This window comes from Camellia sinensis, chromosome 14, assembly GCF_055761805.1.
Source record: "Camellia sinensis isolate YWXY chromosome 14, ASM5576180v1, whole genome shotgun sequence".
NCBI classification, from domain to species: domain Eukaryota; kingdom Viridiplantae; phylum Streptophyta; class Magnoliopsida; order Ericales; family Theaceae; genus Camellia; species Camellia sinensis.
The window spans coordinates 25,926,856-25,949,038 of NC_138974.1; the positions used below are offsets into that span (position 1 = coordinate 25,926,856).

At 41.0% G+C, this 22,183-nt stretch overlaps 1 long non-coding RNA gene across 1 annotated transcript; it reads right to left on the reverse strand.

Annotated features, from left to right (window-relative positions):
• Positions 1-19,889: 19,889 nt before the first annotated feature.
• Positions 19,890-21,953, reverse strand: LOC145806737 (uncharacterized). The gene is made up of 2 exons (XR_014350217.1): positions 21,766-21,953; positions 19,890-21,604 (listed from the first exon to the last, which is right to left on the reverse strand). It is a non-coding gene; the product is annotated as an uncharacterized LOC145806737 (long non-coding RNA).
• Positions 21,954-22,183: the final 230 nt, after the last annotated feature.

Below are 22,183 nucleotides of genomic sequence, written 5' to 3' on the forward strand. Positions count from 1 at the left end.
AAAATAAAAAGTAAAATAAAGAGCAGCGTTGGAGTACCTAGATAAATAAATTTAAAAAAGTAAAAAAGAAGTAATGGCTTCCCTCAAGTTGGCCATCTCAACTTGAGATAGCATTTGAGCTTAGTAGGCTCATTTTGGACCGATTTCAGTAATCCGAACCATTCATTTTGTAGGAATCGTTGAGTAGAATATTTATGTAAAAAAATAAGATGATTGAATATCAATAGCTATATGTCTTAATCAAATTTATATTACAAAAAATGGACGGTTATTCTGGAAATTATTTTTGTCGTCTATTTTCTTGAAAGAAAAATGATTCAAACATATAGTTACTAATATTCAATGATCTTAATTTTTTGTATGAATATTCTACTCAACGAATTCTAAAAATTGAACAGTTAAGATTACCGAAATCGGTCCCAAAATAGGCTTATTCAGCGCAAACACTCTCTTAAGTTGATATGACAATTTAAGAGAAGTCAAACCCAAAAAGAATTAGGTAAAATAAAGAATTACTTTTTTATATTTAATTCGTGAAAAATAAAGAATATGATTGGAGTGACTCTTACCAGACCTTCATATTTGTATTTGATTTTTGTATTTCTAAGGCCTCGTTTGAAGACTAAGCATTTTATCCCAAAAGTTAAAAAGTCATTATAAATTGTCATATCACCCTCTCTACTTTTCTATAAATCTTTTCATAAAAAGTTAAAAAAATATTAAAATAACATATTTCCAAACGAGGTCTAAGACTGCTTTATAAGTAAAAATATATCTTGCATGTACCCTTATAGTCACACTTGAGAATGTCAGAGCCTTTCCCTACCCTCCGCTGCCTGGACTGAGGGAGCCTTGTTGTGAGTTATTTTGAAAGCTTTTTTTAAGTTTGTTTTGATAATTTGAATTGTTTATATTATAAGATTTGTGGAGTATATTAACTACAAAAAAATAAAGTTAATTGAAAATTTGTAATGCCATGATCAAGTATTAATTGTTTTAAAAAAAATTATCAAAATTATGTTAACTGTTTATTTTTAAGTAAACTAAATTTGTACTTATTATGAGGTTATAGATGTCTAATCAATTTTATTTTTTACGTGGATAATTTACTCAATAAATTTTATAACATAAACTATTGGAATTGTGTATTTGTATTATTGAATTGAATAAATGAATACAATAGGAGAAGCCTATATATATAGGTTGAAAAGAAACCTAGGTAAGTGTAGAAGAAGATAGAGATACAAGAAGACAGAGATAAAGATACAAATAGATAAGTATAATATAATAATATACATTAACAGCCCCCTTCAAGCTCAAGGTGGGTAAGCATCAACTAACTTGAGTTTACCCACCTTGAGTTTGGAAACTAGATCACTAAAACAACTAGGAAGATGAGCCTTGGTGAAGATGTCGGCTATCTGATTGGCAAAGATAACAAAGATAAGACAAACAGTGCCACTAGTAACATACTGTCGTATGAAGTGACAATCAATCTCAATATGCTTTGTACGATCATGGAAGACATCATTATGGGCAATCTAAATAGCACTCTGATTATCACAATAGAGGTTAATCGCAGTAGAATGAGAAACCCCCCATATCAGAAAGAAGCTAGCTTAGCCACACAAGCTCCTGAGTAGTGTCAGCAAGAGCACGATACTCAGCCTCAGTACTAGAACGCGCAACAAGAGTTTGCTTCTTGCTATGTTAGGCAATAAGAGAGTCACCCAAGAAGAAACAAAATCCTATAGTAGAACGATGATCATTAGGGTTCCCTTCCCAATTAGCATCACAAAATGCATGTAACTGTAGGGAAGAGTGAGCGGAGTAATGAAGACCATGAAACATAATGCCTTTGAGATAGCATAAAATGCGAACTAGAGCATCATAGTATGAAGAACGAGGAGCAGCCATGAACTGACTAACAATGTGAACAGCATAAGCAATGTCTGGACAAGTAACTATGAGATAGACAAGACTGCCAACTAGTTGACGATATAAAGTAGCATCAGACAACAGGTAACTGTCAAGAGGTGTGAGACGAGTCTGAAGATCAACAGGAGTAGAGACTATCTTGCAATCGGTAAGACCAGCACGAGCCAAAAGATCAGAAGTATACTTGGCTTGGGAGAGAAAGTAACCAGACGAATCATGAGAGATTTCCAAGCCGAGAAAATAGCTGAGAAGACCCAAATCCTTCATCTCAAACTAGCGACTGAGAAACTATTTGAGACTAGAGATACCCACTATGTCATCTCCAGTGATGATCATATCATCTACATAGAGAAGAAGAATAATAATACCAGGCTCTGTCTTATGAATAAAAATAGCAGAATCATAGGCACTGGAAGAGAATCCAAAATCATGAATGGTGGAGCTAAACTTGGTGAACCAGGCACGAGAAGCTTGTTTCAAACCATATAAAGCACGGCGAAGCTTACAGACTTTGGATGGTGGAACAGATGAACTAGGTGGAGGTTGCATATAAACTTCCTCATTGAGATCGCCACTGAGAAATACATTCTTGACGTCCATCTGACAAAGTTTCCAGTGGCAAGCAGCAGCAATGGCAAATAAGCTACAAACAGAAGTCGGACGGGAAACAGGAGCAAAGGTTTCTTCATAGTCAATCCCATATTCTTGAGTAAACCCCCGGGCAACAAGACGAGCTTTGTAACGCTCAATAGAACCATCAGAATGAGTCTTGAGCTTGTAAACCCATTTGCAACTAACAACACTTTTGCTAAGAGGAAGATCAACCACATCCCAAGTATGAGTTTTATCAAAAGCTTATACTTCATCAGTCATAGCTTGCTACCAAAGAGGGTTAGAACAATCATTTCCATAAAAAGTAGGTTCATGAGAGGAAAATGCAGCAGAGCCAACAATAAAATCACGATGAATGACAAAAAGTTGTGTTACTTGAGTAGAATGACGAAGAAGTACCTCAGAAGCCGGACCAGGAGGCGGAGTAGGAGCCTCAGGATAGGCCGGAGACAGCATGGCAGGACTAGGAGTAGGATTAGGGAGTGAAGCATCAGCAGGACCAAGAGATGGAGTAGGTTCCTTAGGATGCGATCAAAAGGTGCATGAGACATAGAAGTACTGGATGGAAATAGTAAAGAAGATTGTTTTGCTAGTTGACAAGATAGACAATCTATTTTATCATTTGGAATAGGACCTAACTGACCGCACGAAACTAGAGATTGTAAACGACCAAACAAAATATGACCTAACCAAGAATGCCATAAGGCAAGAGGAGAACTAGAAGTAGTAGGAGCAGCAATCCGAACAGTAGAAGGACTGGAGGAGGGAATGTAACGCCCTCAAAATATGATACCAATAAGCCATTCATAAGATCTATGAACATAATGAAAATGTTCTACTATCATTCATCAGATTTTATATTACAAAAGGTATTACATGCATTACACTTTTATAAATGTTCATTCTAAAACTACAACATGTAATACTAGTTGATACCAACAAAATAAATATCCTACGGGCTTACATCTTTTCTAGATATTTCTTGGTTACAACAAAAGAGTCTTAAGCTCTATACAAGTAAAGCTCTCGGCTTGAAAACAACACTTAACACACAAAAAAAATATAACAAAATAGAGCCTTCAGCCCCTAATCCTCCCAAGCTATGTCCTTGGAGGCGGCATGTCACTTGTACCTGAAAATGGTTTCCCAATTAGAGTGAGCTAAAGCCCAGTAGAGATATACTAACACAATATATGAGATTTAACTAAGATAAATGCATCAGATAAATGTTCAATATTCATAACCAACTCATATTCTTTCCAAGACCGTTCAACATTCATCCATTTCGGGTTAATCTATTAACCAAATTCATTATTATTTAATCAACCAAAATGAGATTACAACTCAATGGTTCACAATTCAATTCATTTATCACTCCGACACTTCTATTTTCTTGCCATTTTACGGAATTCACATCCGGGGGAATCGACACCCAAATACACATATAAAGTTTTGGGACTTGCACCCTTGACACTCTGGCCAACTTAATTTAAAATGGAGTCCATCCCCTATCTCCTCCCAAAACAATGGAATACATCCCCTATATCCTCCCAAACAATGATACATATACAATGTACTTAAAAGCGTTGCCATATACAATGACTATCCAAATCACATATTCAATGGTTTAATCAAGTAGTCATATTCAATGACATACTTCAAATGACCAGTTTCGGTTCACCTAGTCCTCATACAGTTTCTACAACATTCATAGCTATCCTCCACCGATAGCCCAAAATAGATATTTCTAAACAGATATACAATTTATCAAACAAATAATCTATCAAATTTCCATAGGTGGGTGATTTAAAAAATCCAACTACACCATCCATTTATACACCTTTCCAATCTCATATTTCCCACATTAATTTCATTATTTATACAAAATAATTATTTGACACAAATTAGGGCAATTTTTCCCTTTTCCCAAATATCAAACCCAAGGCCAATTTTTATCATTTTAACCCATGTAACCTCCTATTCAATACCCCAAATATGTATTCATGGAACCCAATATGGAAACCCCTCTTTTAAATTTAGGACCCAAACTCTAACTTTACCCAAATCTTCTCAAATTCCACAATTTACACAAAATGACAAACACCTAGGTTAAAAACCATATCAAAGAGTAGAATATCCTTACCTCAAATGTAGAGCTCGAAGAGGAACAAGGAGAATCTCGAAAATGGCCAAAATCAAGCTTTACTCAGATAAAATGGAAGCCCACAAGATGCTCCACCTTTTCCTCAAAGGAAGTAGAGTAGAAACTCTTGGATTCTAAGGGACTTATAGAGAGAATTTGGATTTTTAGAGAGTGAGGGAGCCAGATTACGGTTTTTAGTAAAAAGGAAACCAGAAAGTGAAGTAAAATGACCCAGCTGCGAACTGATATATGCTATCTTCGCTCGAGCGACCAGACACAACAAGTGACCTCGCTCAAGTCCAAAAAGTGTCGCTGGAGCATAGAATACATACCTTCAGGCATTTCACAGACGTACACCCTCGCTCGAGCGCAAGAAGCCTCGCTCGAGCGAAGAACTTCATCTTCCAGAAATGCTGCGTTTAGGAAGGAAACCTGAGAACCCTCAAAACTTGCTCGAGCGTAACAAACCTCGCTTGAGTGAAGAAGCAAATTACGCAAGGTTCGCTCGAGCGCAAGAAGCCTCGCTCAAGCGAAGAAGTCAAAATCTGCGCAGCAACAATCTGGACCAACGAGCATGTCACGACCCAAACCCGGCCCTATGGGTTTAGCACCGTAACCGGCCAGTAATCCGAGATTACCGAAGGCCTGCAGAACAGTAATACAGTAAAACAGAGTACAGGGCCTGGCGGAAGCCAATACAGTAAATAAATAGTGTCCATTGAGCTGTGACAGTCTGTATGCAAAAAGGCTTTTCATACATTCACACATAAACAGTACAGAACAGTATGTACCATATTCACATCCATTCAACTAGGGACTCAACCCTACAGAACAGTACAGAAAACATTCCGTCTGTACAAAACAGTACGGTCTATACAAAACAGTAAAACAGTACAGAAGGGGGAAAAACAGACAAAACACCCCCAAGCCATAGCATGGCAACTCGGAACCTCACAGTGAGGCACAAAGGCTGGCTTGACAAAACTGGAGTAACCCTGACGCCTCTAGCTGCGGTCTGGTGCCTGTACACCTACATATATATATGAGCAGTGAGCTAAAGCCCAGTGAATAACATAAAGCGTAAAGGGGTTAAGAATGAATGTCCTTACAGTATGAAAACAGTTCATTTCAATCAGTCATGCAGTTGTTCAGTACAGTAAACAGTCATATGTGGTACATCCATTAGCATAACAGTAACAGTAGGTCTTAAAAGACCGAACAGTAATGATGGCCATCAGTCAGTAAACAGTAGTGGTTCCACGAGGGAACCGACAGAGATCTCTGTGACAGTAACAGTAACAGTAAACCGTAGATACTAAGGATGCCACAGTACAGTTCAGAAATAAAGGACATACATTCATTCAGTAAATAATACCAGTTCAGTAAACAGTTCAGTTCAGTATTCAGAAGATAATCAGTTGAACATATCTTTACACAATTGTTACTCACAGAGTTCTGGGCTACAGTATGCTAGAGCGTGTCTCCCCAGTTGCCAACCCTACACAGTTCACAGGTTGAACACACACTAAGCTACATAGTTGGGGAATATCTCATAACTTAATCCCTAATTTGCCTAGGTGTGTTCTACAACGATATCCTCATCTAAATGTCTTAAACTAGGCCTAAGAATGCCTAGGATGGGATGAGGATGCAAAAATACACTTAGAAAATATTTCGCAAAGTTTGCTGAAAATAGGAGCCTCGCTCGAGCGAGACTTTCTACGCTCGAGCGTAAGTCCAAAATCAAAGGCTTCGCTCGAGCGAGGAATCCTTCGCTCGAGCGGTCTGCAAAACAGTAAAAGTACTGGATGCTGAAATTTTACGCGCGATGGTCGCTCGATGGTCGCTCGAGCGGAGCCCTGGACAAGGGTGCTCGCTCGAGCGGGGAATCCTTCGCTCGAGCGAGGAAGCCAAATCTGGAATTTCCAGATCTGCCTCCCAAGCTCAAACCAAGCATTCTACCACTCCAAACTCGACCTCTTGGGCCCAAATTCTGGAAAACATCATTGAAATCAATGTATAACAAGTTTCAAAGCTCAATTTATGAATTCAAGCCCCAAAGGTGAGTCAATTAAAACCACATTCAAACCCATTTTCAAGAACAACATTCAAACATGTCATGCATGAGTTTTAAACCAAATTAAAGCTCCAAAGCTTGATCAAATGAGCTCATTTCTTTTCAAATCAGATGGAAACATGGTCTATAACAACAATATGAGCATGCATGCACTAATGTCCATGTAATCAACCTCAAAATCCAACAATACTACCATGCATGCAAAGATTGGGCTTCAATCCATCATTAATGAACCAAATCATGGCTTAGCTCTACAAATGAGGCATGAATTGTGCAAGAATGAACTCAAGAACAACAACAAGAAGATGGATGTCCTACCTTAGTCTTGTAGAATTAGGAGTGAGGGAGCTCAAATATGCAAATACACATCAATTCTTCAAGATTCACAAGCTAAATCAACAAGAACACTTCTCTCCCTCCCTAACTCTCTCTATGGTCGGCAATGAGAGGGGAAATGGCTGAGGAAATGTTGTCTTGATTCAAGTATAAGGCTCAAGTGTGTACATACAAGGCTCAAGTATGTGTATTGAGTGGGCCACTCATGTGGCAAAATGGTAAATATGGCAAACTCTTTAATTAGCTTAATTTAATCTAATTTAATCATACCTAATCAATTTTCAGATAAATATACCATAAAATCACATTAATTATGAGGGTCACGGAACATCAATCGGTTTCTAATTCGGCCGCCGATAAGGCCTTCAATTAGCAGTTTAAACATATGAACATGAACAGATAATCATACTGTCAACAGATAAAATGCAATTAAACTAACATATACTCAATCAATTCGGTTTCCAATTTCAGTCAGTCAGTTCCGTACTTTACTCAGTTCAATTATCAGTCAGTTATCAGTCATTATCCGTTTCGTTTAACAGTAATCGGTGATTATCGGTAATCAATCAGTCCCTAATCAGTAAACAGTATGAGGGTTGTTACAGTCTCCCCTCCTTAAAAAGAGTTTAGTCCTCTAAACTCGAGTTACCTTCATTCTGGAAGAAAACAGGATTCAGTGGAAACAGTTCAGGATATCTTTTAGCCATGTCATCTTCCCTTTCCCAAGTGGCATACACGCCACCATGGTTCTGCCAGTCAACTTTCACTAACGGGATCTCTTTGTTCCTCAGTTTCTTGATCCGTCGGTTTACAATCTGTATAGGCCGTTCCTCGTAAGTGTAGTCATCACTCAACACTACGTGGGTAGGCTCTATTACATGGAAGGGATCCCGGAGATAGTCTCTCAACATAGAAATGTAGAAGACGTTATGCATGTGCTCCATTTCAGGAGGAAGGGCAACTTGATACGCCACCGGATTGATTTTCTCAATGATCTCGTATGGTCCGACGTATCTCGGTGCTAACTTGCCTTTGACTCCAAAACGAGTCTGGCCTTTCATTGGTGTCACTTTCACAAAAACGTGATCACCCACTTCGTACTCTCTGTCCCGCCTTCGGACATCGGCATAACTCTTCTGTCTGCTCTGCGCAGTTTTCAGTCTTTGCTGTATCAGTTTCACTTTTTCAGTTGTTTCATACACAATCTCGGGCCCAAGCAAAGGCCCATCTCCAACTTCTGCCCAGCAAATTGGAGATCTACATTTTCTGCCATACAATGCCTCAAAAGGCGCCATACCAATACTCGAATGGTAGCTGTTGTTGTAGGCGAATTCAGCTAAGGGCAAGTGACTTTCCCAGTTTCCCTGAAAATCAAGGACACACATTCTCAGTAAATCCTCCAGAGTTTGGATGGTCCTTTCTGATTGGCCGTCTGTCTGAGGATGATAGGCACTACTCAGTCTCAGTTCAGTACCCAGTGCAGTTTGTAGGCTTTGCCAAAACCTCGATGTAAACTTCGAATCCCTGTCAGAAACAATAGACACAGGCACTCCATGCAGTCTTACAATTTCATCAATATAGATAACAGCCAATTTGTCCGCATTATAGATTGTCTTGACAGGTAAGAAGTGAGCAGATTTGGTTAGTCTATCAACAATAACCCAAATTGAATCCATACCTTTTCTGGAGCGAGGTAATCCCACAATGAAATCCATCGTGATATGCTCCCATTTCCACTCTGGTATGGGTAGGGGTTGCAATAATCCGGCAGGTCGCTGATGTTCAGCTTTGACCTGTTGGCAATGAAGACATTTGGATACAAAATCAGCAATTTCTTTCTTCATTCCCGGCCACCAGAAATTCTGTTTCAGATCTTGGTACATTTTCGTATTCCCCGGATGGATAGACAATTTCGAATTGTGGCCTTCTTGCAGAACTCTTCTTTTCAGTTCAGTATCATTCGGTACACACAGTCTTTCTTGAAATTTCAGTACATTGTTCTCGAATTTGAATCCCGGTCTCGGTTTAGATTCTCTTTCTTCGATGATCTTTTTCAAGAATTCATCCAGTTGCTGTTTCTCTTTAATCTCTTCAATCAGTGCCGGTTGAGCAGAAATAGCAGCTAAAGTTCCACCTTGTTCTCTCAAAACAATTTCTATTTCAGATTTTTCAAGGTCACAAAGCAACTCTTTCTGCCCTGTAAGCAAACAGGCTAAGTTTCCAATCGATTTCCGGCTCAATGCATCGGCAACGGTATTGGCTTTTCCCGGATGGTACAATATCTGTAGGTCATAGTCTTTAATCAGTTCCAGCCATCTCCGCTGTCTCATATTCAGTTCTTTCTGTGTGAAGAAATACTTTAAACTCTTGTGGTCGGTGTATACTTCACATGTCACCCCGTAGAGATAGTGACGCCAGATTTTCAGGGCAAATACTACTGCAGCAAGTTCCAGATCATGGGTCGGGTAGTTCTTTTCATGTGGTCTCAGTTGTCGGGAAGCATAAGCAATAACTCTCCCATTCTGCATTAAAACACACCCCAGACCCTTATGAGAAGCATCACTAAATACAGTATAACCATCCGTACCTGAAGGTAGGGTAAGAACTGGTGCAGTCACTAATCGAGTTTTCAACTCCTGGAAGGCAGATTCCCTTTGGTCAGTCCAGTCAAATGATGTCCCCTTCTGAGTTAACTGAGTCAATGGTAGAGCAATTTTGGAGAAATCTTTGACAAATCTTCTGTAATATCCAGCCAATCCCAAAAAGCTTCGGACTTCAGTCACATTTGTTGGTCTAGGCCAGTTCACTACAGCTTCAATTTTCTGCGGATCAACAGAAATTCCATCTTTGCTAACAACATGCCCCAAAAACATAACATGGTCAAGCCAAAATTCACATTTAGACAGTTTAGCATACAGTTTCTGTTCTCTTAAGGTTTGTAGGGCAAGTCTCAGATGATGTTCATGCTGCTCTATGCTTTTGGAGTAAATCAATATGTCATCGATAAATACAACAATAAAGTCATCAAGGTACGGTTTAAAAATTCTGTTCATGAGGTCCATAAAAGCAGCTGGTGCGTTCGTGACTCCAAAAGGCATAACTAGAAATTCATAATGTCCATACCTTGTTCTAAAAGCGGTTTTATCAATGTCTTCCGGTTTAACCTTCAGTTGATGATACCCCGATCTGAGATCAATCTTAGAAAACACTTGTGCACCCTGTAACTGATCAAATAAATCATCAATGCGTGGCAATGGGTATTTGTTCTTTACATTTACCTTATTCAGTTCACGGTAGTCGATGCACAGTCTCAGTGAGCCATCTTTCTTCTTGACAAACAAAACAGGAGCACCCCATGGCGAAGTGCTAGGTCTGATAAACTTTTTGTCTAACAGTTCTTGCAGTTGCACTTTCAGTTCTTTCAGTTCAGTTGGAGCCATTCGGTAGGGGGCTTTAGAAACTGGTTGTGTTCCGGGAATCACATCAACGGTAAATTCAATCTCCCTGTCAGTCAAATCTCCTGGAAGATTATCTGGGAAAACATCTGGAAATTCTCTGACTATAGGAATGCAATTCACGTCAGTTTTAACGCTATCATCAGTAGACACAGTCAGTACAGAACACAGATATCCTTTGCACCCCTTTCTAATTAATTTAACAACTTTTACTGACGAAATCAAATACGGAGGAGGTACTACTCCACTCCCATTAAACACAAATTCAGGTAGACCAGGTGGACGGAAAACAACTTGCTTGGTCACACAGTCAATAGTGGCATGATATTTTTGTAACCAATCCATCCCCAATATTACGTCAAAATGATCAATGTTCAATGGCAGTAAATCAATAAACAGATGCATATCCCCAACAATGATTTCACATGCGGGGTACATATAAGCACATGTCATGGATCCCCCTACGGGTGATGATACGGCTAGCAGATAGTTCATAGGTTCTAAGGGTCTATTCAATTTCCGTGAGAAAGCATGCGATACATAAGAATGCGTAGACCCCGAATCAATTAATACATATGCATTTTGTGCACAAATAGAGAGAATACCTGACACAACGGTCTCGGTATTCTGCACATCTCCCGGTACTAGTGCGAACACCCGGCCTTGCCTCACAGGCTCTTTCCCGGTAGCTTTAGGGTTAGGCTTTGGTGGAGCATTTGATGCTGCTGCGCTTGGTGCAGCTTTACCACTGGCTTGTGGAGTAGAGGGGCAGTCTTTAACCATGTGGCCCACCTTGCCACACCTGTAACAGGCTCCAGATATTCTGTAACAGACTCCCTTGTGCTTCTTGCCACACTCAGGACAGGGTGGTATGAATCCACTCCCTTGACTGGGGCTAGTTGTTGTCCCCGTATTCTGTTTCTTGTTGGCTGGGTTGTGCTTGCCTTTCTTGAATTTGAAACCCTGCCTTTTACCATGCCATTCGGTTATTGGTGTTTCAGATTGTTTCACTGCTGCAATGTTCGACTCGGCCATCAATGCCTGATCGAGAACACCCGCAAAAGTCGGTAGTTTCAAGACATTTATTCGATCAAGGATCGCAACATTAAGGCCACCTTCGAATTTCCTGGCCTTCTTATATTCAGTATCCACCATATGCGGTGCATAACGGGCAAGTTCAGTGAATTGCGTCTCGTATTCTGCAACGGACATTGTGCCCTGCTTCAGTTGTTCAAACTCAGTTACTTTCCTATCCCTGACACACTGTGGGAAGTACTTTTCAAAGAAGGACTCCTTGAACTGAGCCCAAGTCATAACAGTATTTGTATCACGGATTAACATCCACCACCTTCTAGCCTCTTCTTGCAGGGTGAAGGTAGCTAACAATACTTTGTTCGCTTCTGAGCACGGAAACACTTCGAATAATTTTTCTGTTTCCAGCACCCAAGCTTCAGCTTTTAACGGTTCAAGGCCTCCCTGAAAGGATGGCGGTTTCATCTTGCTGAATTTATGGGTGAGAGCAATAATATCCCCATCATCTACATTCGCATTAGGTTCCGGCTGTACCGGAGGAGGAGGAGGAGGGGGCGGTTGGTTCTGTTGTTGTTCAAGTCTAGCAGTTATCAGTTCTATCATTCTTTCCATTCTTTCCATTCTTGCCTCGGTAGACGAGGATTCAGGTTCATTTGCATTGTCCATTTCACTATAAGCAGTTATAACAGTTTTAAACATAAGCAGTCATTTGCTTACCAGTTTAACACATTAGCAGATATTCAGTCATAACGTAATCACACACTTAACATGTTCATGAGATGCCCTAATCACTTTCTAGGACACCCTATAGCTCATTTGGACACGTGTGTGCGGTATAACTCGTGGTTAAGTATCGCTCTGATACCACTCTGTCACGACCCAAACCCGGCCCTATGGGTTTAGCACCGTAACCGGCCAGTAATCCGAGATTACCGAAGGCCTGCAGAACAGTAATACAGTAAAACAGAGTACAGGGCCTGGCGGAAGCCAATACAGTAAATAAATAGTGTCCATTGAGCTCTGACAGTCTGTATGCAAAAAGGCTTTTCATACATTCACACATAAACAGTACAGAACAGTATGTACCATATTCACATCCATTCAACTAGGGACTCAACCCTACAGAACAGTACAGAAAACATTCCGTCTGTACAAAACAGTACGGTCTATACAAAACAGTAAAACAGTACAGAAGGGGGAAAAACAGACAAAACACCCCCAAGCCATAGCATGGCAACTCGGAACCTCACAGTGAGGCACAAAGGCTGGCTTGACAAAACTGGAGTAACCCTGACGCCTCTAGCTGCGGTCTGGTGCCTGTACACCTACATATATATATGAGCAGTGAGCTAAAGCCCAGTGAATAACATAAAGCGTAAAGGGGTTAAGAATGAATGTCCTTACAGTATGAAAACAGTTCATTTCAATCAGTCATGCAGTTGTTCAGTACAGTAAACAGTCATATGTGGTACATCCATTAGCATAACAGTAACAGTAGGTCTTAAAAGACCGAACAGTAATGATGGCCATCAGTCAGTAAACAGTAGTGGTTCCACGAGGGAACCGACAGAGATCTCTGTGACAGTAACAGTAACAGTAAACCGTAGATACTAAGGATGCCACAGTACAGTTCAGAAATAAAGGACATACATTCATTCAGTAAATAATACCAGTTCAGTAAACAGTTCAGTTCAGTATTCAGAAGATAATCAGTTGAACATATCTTTACACAATTGTTACTCACAGAGTTCTGGGCTACAGTATGCTAGAGCGTGTCTCCCCAGTTGCCAACCCTACACAGTTCACAGGTTGAACACACACTAAGCTACATAGTTGGGGAATATCTCATAACTTAATCCCTAATTTGCCTAGGTGTGTTCTACAACGATATCCTCATCTAAATGTCTTAAACTAGGCCTAAGAATGCCTAGGATGGGATGAGGATGCAAAAATACACTTAGAAAATATTTCGCAAAGTTTGCTGAAAATAGGAGCCTCGCTCGAGCGAGACTTTCTACGCTCGAGCGTAAGTCCAAAATCAAAGGCTTCGCTCGAGCGAGGAATCCTTCGCTCGAGCGGTCTGCAAAACAGTAAAAGTACTGGATGTTGAAATTTTACGCGCGATGGTCGCTCGATGGTCGCTCGAGCGGAGCCCTGGACAAAGGTGCTCGCTCGAGCGGGGAATCCTTCGCTCGAGCGAGGAAGCCAAATCTGGAATTTCCAGATCTGCCTCCCAAGCTCAAACCAAGCATTCTACCACTCCAAACTCGACCTCTTGGGCCCAAATTCTGGAAAACATCATTGAAATCAATGTATAACAAGTTTCAAAGCTCAATTTATGAATTCAAGCCCCAAAGGTGAGTCAATTAAAACCACATTCAAACCCATTTTCAAGAACAACATTCAAACATGTCATGCATGAGTTTTAAACCAAATTAAAGCTCCAAAGCTTGATCAAATGAGCTCATTTCTTTTCAAATCAGATGGAAACATGGTCTATAACAACAATATGAGCATGCATGCACTAATGTCCATGTAATCAACCTCAAAATCCAACAATACTACCATGCATGCAAAGATTGGGCTTCAATCCATCATTAATGAACCAAATCATGGCTTAGCTCTACAAATAAGGCATGAATTGTGCAAGAATGAACTCAAGAACAACAACAAGAAGATGGATGTCCTACCTTAGTCTTGTAGAATTAGGAGTGAGGGAGCTCAAATATGCAAATACACTTCAATTCTTCAAGATTCACAAGCTAAATCAACAAGAACACTTCTCTCCCTCCCTAACTCTCTCTATGGTCGGCAATGAGAGGGGAAATGGCTGAGGAAATGTTGTCTTGATTCAAGTATAAGGCTCAAGTGTGTACATACAAGGCTCAAGTATGTGTATTGAGTGGGCCACTCATGTGGCAAAATGGTAAATATGGCAAACTCTTTAATTAGCTTAATTTAATCTAATTTAATCATACCTAATCAATTTTCAGATAAATATACCATAAAATCACATTAATTATGAGGGTCACGGAACATCAATCGGTTTCTAATTCGGCCGCCGATAAGGCCTTCAATTAGCAGTTTAAACATATGAACATGAACAGATAATCATACTGTCAACAGATAAAATGCAATTAAACTAACATATACTCAATCAATTCGGTTTCCAATTTCAGTCAGTCAGTTCCGTACTTTACTCAGTTCAATTATCAGTCAGTTATCAGTCATTATCCGTTTCGTTTAACAGTAATCGGTGATTATCGGTAATCAATCAGTCCCTAATCAGTAAACAGTATGAGGGTTGTTACAGAGCAACCAACCTGTTCCAAACTCGCCCAACAAGTTCTAAAACTCAAATGCAAAGAGTCAAAGGAGGAAAACAAGACATGGATACAATATTCAACCACAAAACTCGAGTCCGAAACACAATGAAGGTCGAGGAAAAATTGGGATCGCTATAGGGAATACGAAGGTGGATGAGCTCATACAGACAGCCATGTCTACGATCGATCCCAAGAGTCTGTCCCGTCTTCGAATCCTACACAACACAACCAGTTGGAGAAAAGAGGACAGTGAGGCCAAGGCCACAGAGTTGACCAATTAAAATAAGATTAAGTGTAAGATTGGGGATCAAATAAGTGTGAAGTAGAGAAATAGTAGAGATAGAAATATGACTTATATGACTAATATGCATTTTAGAGCCATCAGCACTGTGAATAACAGGTAACGTAGAAAAAGATGTAATAGAGGAGAAAAGTGTAAGGTTAGGGGTCATCTGATTGCAACAAGCGGAATCAAAATACCAAGAAGAGGTACTTGGAGTAACTGAGAAGACAGTAGAGGGTGTACCAGAGGTAGAAATAACCTTTTTGACAATAGTTTCAATGTCCTGAAGAATATAAGGTGGTGACGGAGCAACAATGGATGAGGAACCAGAGGCAACTGTAGTAGATGAAAAATGTGCTGAAGACTGATTTCGGCTGTTGTAGACGTCCCCGAACGCCCCGAAAGGAACGAGCTCCCGTTCCGTTCATTTTGGGGTCACTACAGCTCAGGACTCTCAAATTGTCACGGTTCTAAATCTGAACCAAAGAGTCCAAATCCGGCAAATCGTTTTGAGAAAACAGATTTTTTGAACAAAGTGCCAAACATGGACTGCTTTGCCAGATACAGAGTCGCCACCTAAATGTTTTTTTAATGGGAAATTTAGGAAACCCTGACTCGTTGCCTAAGGCCACATGTCCGTCATCACCAAAGTTGCCTCGGCTCGGGAACTTGGGTACGATTGGGGAAGGTCACTTCGTGAGCACCCCCGCTCGCCCGATCAAAGATCGGCCTCTACTAACCATGATATCTATTTTTGAAAACTTTGTGTGTCCTTATTCCGGTTATTAGCCTAGGTTACTATGTGATGCACACAACATATAAGTATAGACTAGGTCGCCCGAATTGGAACAAAACATTTCATGCTTGTTTATTTGAAAGATGGTTTGCTACTCGCAAGTAGACTTAAAATGCAGATTTTGCCACTCGCAGATGGGCTTAGAAAAGATGGTTTTGCCACTATCTAGTGGGCTTAAAACAAACAGTTGATGATTTATTCCAATTTAAGTAACCCAACCTTCACCCACAGGCATTCAGGCAGTTATATCACATAAGCATATAGCCTCATGGTAAGCATGCTATCATGGCATTCACTCACACGCATGTAAGGATGCTAAAACATAAAACTCACCGAGTACTCCAAGCCAAAACAAAAACTCATTAGAAATCATGCATGAATCCTAAGTATACAGAAATGCCTAATGCAACACATGCAAGAATGCAAACTATAGCAGGCTCGGCTATTCTAAACATGGCATATAAAATGCTACAACTAACATGTATTCAATTTGGAATTGAAAGTACGCTGCAGTTAGTATGGTGCGCCGAGCCTGGTGCATGCAAAATAGATGAATGAATGCAAACATGCTATCATACTGTATGCTAATTGAAATATGCCCTAATCTAACCATCATAAGCAGGTAAATAAAAGGGAGAAAGACGTGGGGTTGGAAGACATACAACACACACACGCACACTTATTACAGTTATGCCCTCGCGCAGAGGGTCCGAATAAATATACAGTCCCGAATAAAAGAATATTACAGTCCAAATAAATATTACAGTCCAAATAATATACAAATTCCTAATTAATTAATCAAATTAACCAAGAAAGCTGTAAAACTGGCGTGCAAGCCAGGGACTGCCTTGCTTCTGATGAATGATGTATGTTTAGGCTGCCTTGCGCGGAAATCCACTGGGATGCCCCAATTAGCCTCTGTTTTGTGATTTTTCTTGGAAAGCGCGCCAAACTCCGGAAGTTTGCTGATTCTTCATTTGCTGCAACAGAGAGCAGGAAAGGGGCATAGCAATGTATTTTCACAGATATATGCATGCCTCGATCCTCGTGCCACCAATCACGCATATCGATGCATGATGGCTGAGGAGTCGAATTGCACAATTTAATATGGGATGAATGCACATGGAAACACAACAAGACCTAACTCCATCATGGATGATCCGGAATGTCGGTGACTGGGGAATTGAGACACATTCCGTCACTCGGAGTACGAAACGCACCTCGTTTCCCGTGCCCGGGCTAACTTCTATCCCGAACACGATGCAATATGCATGATATGCATGAATGCAACTAAGATACAGCCTAGCATACACGATGCTATGAAAATGAGATGTCTCGAAATGCGTGCACACGGGCACGCAAACCGAGAAAATGACATACGCAATGCGATCTAAGATACAACCTAGTATGCACTATGCTATGAAAATGAGATGTCTCGAAATGCGTGCACACGGGCACGCAAACCGAGGGAATGCATAAATGCGATCTAAGATACAACCTAGTATGCACTATGTTGTGAAAATGAGATGCCTCGAAATGCGTGCACACGAGCACGTAAACCGAGAAAATGCATGAATGCGATCTAAGATACAACCTAGTATGCACTATGCTGTGAAAATGAGATGCCTCGAAGTGCGTGCACACGGGTACGCAAACCGAGGCAATGGCATACGTAATGCAAATGACACGGAAAAATGATATGGGCTTATACCAACATGAGGGAGCCTCAGCCACACTCACATAGAATGCCGATGGATGAAAATGAAGTGCCTCGAAATGCGTGCACATGGGCACGCAAACCGAGGCAATGGCATACGCAATGCAAATGACATGAAAACATGATATGGGCTTATACCAACATGAGAGAGCCTCAGCCACACTCACATAGGATGCCGATGGATGAAAATGAAGTGTCTCGAAATGCGTGCACACGGGCACGCAAATCGAGGCAATGGCATACGCAATGCAATGGCATGAAAATGTGATATGGGCTTATACTAACATGAGAGAGCCTCAGCCACACTCACATAAGAGGCCGATAGATGAAAATGAAGTGCCTCAAAACGCGTGCACACGGGCACGTAAATCGAGGCAATGGCATATGCAATGCAATATGACTAAAATGGCATATAGAATGCAACATGGACTTATACTAACATGAGAGAGCCTCAGCTACACTCACATAAGAGGCCGATGGGTGAAAATGAAGTGCCTCGAAATGCGTGCACACGGGCACGCAAACCGAGGCGATGGCATATGCAATGCAATGGCATGGAAATGGCATATAGAATGCAACATGGACATATACTAACATGAAAGAGCCTCAGCCACACTCACATAAGAGGCCGATGGATGAAAATGAAGTGCCTTAAAATGCGTGCACACGGGCACGCAAACCGAGGCAATGGCATACGCAATGCAATGGCATGCGCAATGCAATGGCATGCGCAATGCAATGGCATGGAAATGATATGCAAACATGCTAATGGAATTTCAGCATTGAAATGTGGGGAAAACAGCCCCGAAATAAGGCGAAAACACACCTGATGCATGGAATTTCTCCCGAAATGCAAGATTAAGTACGTGAAATGGCTTACAGCTATACAAAATATGCACAATATGGACATGCAATGAATAGACAGTAGCAAGGCAGCCCCAAAATTAGCATTTTACTAGTACAAATCATGGCCAAACAGCAAGCAAAGATAGGGCAACAATGGCATGCAAAAATGGCCCTAAACATGAGATAATGAAGCAACTCACAGTTGCTGACTCCAAATAGGTTAGGGCCCTTCAACAACATTGAAGAGGGGCCCAAAATATGCACATTTACAGAACTGTAAAAACCTCAAAAACAAACAAAGATATGGCTAAGCTCTTATGCAAGAAAATGGGCCAAAAGGTGGCCAAAGAGGCAAGTGGTATATGCAAAGCCCAAACTGAAAAATTCCATTCTACAACATTGAAGAGGGACCAAAAATATGCACATTTACAGTTTATGGCAGCCCCCAAATCAGTATACAAACATGCTAGAAATGCAATGCAAAATGAGGCTCAAAAGTGGCTATAACACAAAGTATACAAAATATTCATCAAACAGCCAAGGACCCTTAATTAAACATGAATAATGGGCCAAAATAAGACTATTTTTAGTACTGTAAAAAGGCCAAAAACCGAAGCATAATAGGCTGCCAAAACATGCAAAAATGGGACCCAAAAGAGAATATAAAGGCAAGTATAGCATGGAGGTCCCAAACAGTGTTGAGCCCTTCTTCAATCTTGAAGAGGGGCTCAAAATAAGCCTATTTTTAGTTCTGTAAAATGCCCAAAAATGGAAGCATAATAGGCTGCCAAAGCATGCAAGAAAATAGCATTCAAGGAAGACATTGAAGCAAGTGCAAGGTGGGGGGCTCAAACAGGGTTGAGCCCTTAAGAAAAAGTGAAAAAGAGCTCAAAAGAAGGCCACTTTCTGTTAGGGCCGGAGCTCAAAACAGTAAGCATATTTGGCTAAGAAATGTTGCAAAAATAAGCTCAAAAAGGGGGAAATGGCAACTCACCCTTGTAGACCAATCTTTGGTTGCTTCTTGGACCAAGTTGCAGCACCTTTAGCCTCTGAGAAGCCCTCTTTGCTGCTGGAAATGGAGTAGTGGTGGTGGTGCTTGGTGGTGATGAAGGAATGGGGTAGAACTTAGGAGTTTTTGAGAAAATGAGAGAGATAGAGGGAGATTTGGATGCCTATGCTTAAAGTAATTTTTTTCTAACCCTTCTCACCAATGCTGCCTGCTGGTTATATGGACAAAAAAGAGGGAGAAAAGGAGGGGCAAAGGTGGGGGAAAAGGAGACAAGTTTTCCCCCACAAAATATCCCCCGGATTGAGATATTTTCTAGGGGAAACAGCTATACAGTTGTAAAGTGCCTTTTGCAAGGAACATGGCCGGCTGGTTTTTGGACTTGCAGGTGGCCGGCCGGCCACCTCCCCTAGCTGGCCGGCTAGGGGTCAAAAAGGTCAAATTGAGTTAGTGGCCGGCCACCACAAAAAGATGGCCTCCCAGGTCCCCTCATCACAACCCTGTGGTTCGAATTTGGAAACTCTAAAATAGGAGAGAGAACAAGCCATTTTTAGGAGGGGTTCAAAAGGTTCAAATGGAATTTCTGGCCGGCCATAAACTTTTAGGGTCCTCCCATGTGTGTACAACACAAATATGTGGTTTGGGGTTGAAGAAAGTGGCCCCAAGGTGTTCAACATTGGCTCGGAAGTGAGAAAAACGGGTGTCGGAGGGCGAAAATGGAATATAACTGGCTGCCAAGGTAATTGCTGGCCTCCCACCCTCCAGTGACCTTCCTGGTGATGAAACAGAGGTACCCGCCAAAAATGAACAAAAACCGATGCAAAACGAAAGTTCGAGGACCAAAACACGCAGTTCGGGGTCCCGAAAACGGGCTGTTAAGCACCGAAAGTGGCATTCGGCCACGAAGTGGGTTTCTCAGACCCCAGTGTCCCTCAAAAGGGAGTAAAAAGGAAGTATGCCAAAAATCAGAACAAACGGAGATGGTTAGGCGGTCCCAAACCGAGGCACACGGCCAACGGTCCCGAAAAATCGGAAACCAGACTCCGAAATGGGCAAAATGGCTTGCGGCCACAAAATGTAGCCCACGGCCACTGAGAGATGGTCTACGGGACCTCTCCCTCCCCTTGGGAAAAGAAACAGAGAAAATCGAGTCTGGTTCGCAAACCGAGGCAAGGCACAGAAGAGGGTTCGGAAGTCCGGAGGCAGGGCTCACGGCCGCGACTCTGAAACTTCTGAACGAGCACATTATGCAACATCACTAAGCGCTCAATCGGTGACGTCTGAGTCTTAAGGTCGGTCAAAAATGGGGTGTCTACAGCTGTATATTATGGAGGGTCTAGAATAGCGACCATACTGAGGATAACTATCTGAACGAGCCATGAGGTGATTAAATAATGAATCACAAAGGAGAACCAGTGATGGCGGAGTAGAACTAGATGAAACAGAGTACGCCAGTGAATCTGGAACGTCGAAAATAGTCAGAAACTAGGCCAAAATGATCAAAAAAGGTACAAAAAATAGGCGAAACAAGCCAAAAATTGAATTTTGGCCAAACAGGGTACAGGGCTAACGTCAGCAAGAGGGAAGCTGATATCAGCACAGGCGCGGCTCACGTTAGCATGGCTAAGGCGCGGCGCAGTGTAGCAGAGAAGGCACGACGCACATTAACAGCTAACAGAAGTAGCTTAAGGCTGATGTCAGCATGTGGGAAGCGCGCATGGCTGGGCTAGAATAGGCGTGAGGCTGAGAAGAAGTGGCTGACGTGGCTGACCAGCTGGCGGCTGAGCGGCTGAGTAGATGATGTGGCTAACGCGTGGAAGAGCTTGTGTAAGTAAAGGCAGAATAAGATGACACGCCAAGCACAAAAATAGTGCATGAAGGCACGCGAGAAACTTTTTGGTGATGAGATCGATGCCAGTGGAATCCTTAGAAGATTATGATCAATTTGATATTGAGGAAAAAAAATTGGAGAAAAAAAAATGCCAAAATAGTTCGATCAGTGTTTGGGTGATTAAATAAAATGCTTTGCTCCCAGATCTTCCACCACCACCACCACCACAACAACAACAACAAATGGCAAACTGTTATTAACTAGTGGTTGTGTGTGTGTGTAAATAAATGTATAAATAAAATAAACAACGGAAATTAAATAATTCAAAAATTAATCCAACAAGTTAAATTTTGAATTAAATACTTACATAAACTTTAAACGTCGAGTCTTGTATTGGACACAATGTCCTTAACATAGATTTCGTCATTGCTCCGATGCTTCGAGATTTACCGGCATCTACTTCCCAAGATGCAACAACTACTACTACTTGGTTTGCAACACTACAAACTCAAGTCTGGCAAACCAAAACTCTGCTGTGGCTCACTCTTTTTCTTTCTAAAATTAAATGATAAATAGATGCAGAAAACAAGAAGATAGATGTGAGAACCCGAATATAAAAATTAAGTAAATAATTAAATAATAATATTACAATCTCAAATATTTTGGTGGTGAATTCTAAGGTGCAAATTAAATATTATTGGAGGATCTTTTAATTAATTTTAAACCTAAAATAAATTTATGGTGAAAGTCTTTAATTTAGAGACAAGGTTTATTATAAAAATAAA